The following is a 993-nucleotide window of genomic DNA, read 5'->3' as shown; positions in this document are numbered from 1 at the left end:
CAGTTAACAGTTAAAGGGTTAGTTCACCCAAAAATGAAAATTAGCTTGTTTTACTTAACCCCCCCCCCAAGCTAAATTTTCATTCGGTTTCCCTTTAACAATCGGTTAACAAGCATCGGTTACGAAAAATTACCAAAATGAACATCCCTAGTCACAACTCAAGTTAACCACTTACCCTGAAGAATCAGACAGCTGCTGATCTTTCCACAGCCAGAATTAGAGTAAAAGCTGCAACAAGATGGAGGAATCCAAAGTTAAACCATTGATTGATTGAGAGAGAGATATTAAAACCTCAAGCTCACCAATCATGCTTGTACCCCTGTAGAACTCATGCTGCAAAGAGAAACAAGTGTAAGACAAAAGCAACTACTAAGATACCGCAATAGAACACCAGTGATGCATCAGCTAGGAGCGAAAGACAATGCTTAGCGTTCTTCATGGATTTTCTGCTGAACTATGCGGTCATCATTTGCATCATATCATAGATATAGCAATTTCAAACTCTCAAACTCACCAGATATGCTTGCGCCCCTACAGAACTCACGCTGCAAAGAGAAACAAGTGTAAGACAAAAGCAACTACTAAGATACCTTAATAGAACACCAGTGATGCATCAGCTAGGAGCGAAAGACAATGCTTAGCGTTCTTCATGGATTTTCTGCTGAACTATGCAGTCATCACTTGCACCACAGAAATTTTAGTAAAAATCCTAAATTAATACCATGCTCAGCTGAAGGAATCTTCACATCTCTTGTACCAACATCTTAAACAACCTGTAATAATGAAACGCTGTTAGTACAGAACAAAGGCAAAGAGGATAAGGTCTTAAACAAGCACTGTTTCAGTACACGGATGTCTTTCAGTCTAAATTCAGAGAGATTCCCATTGTTTTATAAAACGATCATCATAAACAGTGAATGACAGCAGCCTAGCAGGCACTTTTAAAAGCTTACCGTTCAAATCAACTGCACATGCTCCTACAAAAAAAAAAAA

The 993-nt window shown here is 38.7% G+C and overlaps 1 long non-coding RNA gene across 1 annotated transcript in view; it reads right to left on the bottom strand.

The window, feature by feature from the left end:
• Positions 1 to 993, bottom strand: part of LOC107743867 (uncharacterized) — a 4,730-nt gene that overhangs the window by 2,327 nt on the left and 1,410 nt on the right. Inside the window, exons 6-10 of the long non-coding RNA XR_001640431.1 lie at positions 954 to 977; positions 722 to 773; positions 515 to 545; positions 303 to 333; positions 176 to 228 (exon numbers count right to left, since the gene is read on the bottom strand). This is a non-coding gene — a long non-coding RNA (uncharacterized LOC107743867). The remainder of the gene's footprint in view (positions 1 to 175; positions 229 to 302; positions 334 to 514; positions 546 to 721; positions 774 to 953; positions 978 to 993) is intronic.

Source organism: Sinocyclocheilus rhinocerous, unplaced genomic scaffold, assembly GCF_001515625.1.
Source record: "Sinocyclocheilus rhinocerous isolate Xijiao unplaced genomic scaffold, SAMN03320098_v1.1 scaffold377, whole genome shotgun sequence".
NCBI classification, from domain to species: Eukaryota; Metazoa; Chordata; class Actinopteri; order Cypriniformes; family Cyprinidae; genus Sinocyclocheilus; species Sinocyclocheilus rhinocerous.
Note: the sequence above shows the minus strand (reverse complement) of the source record. Positions and strands in the feature narration are given on the sequence as shown.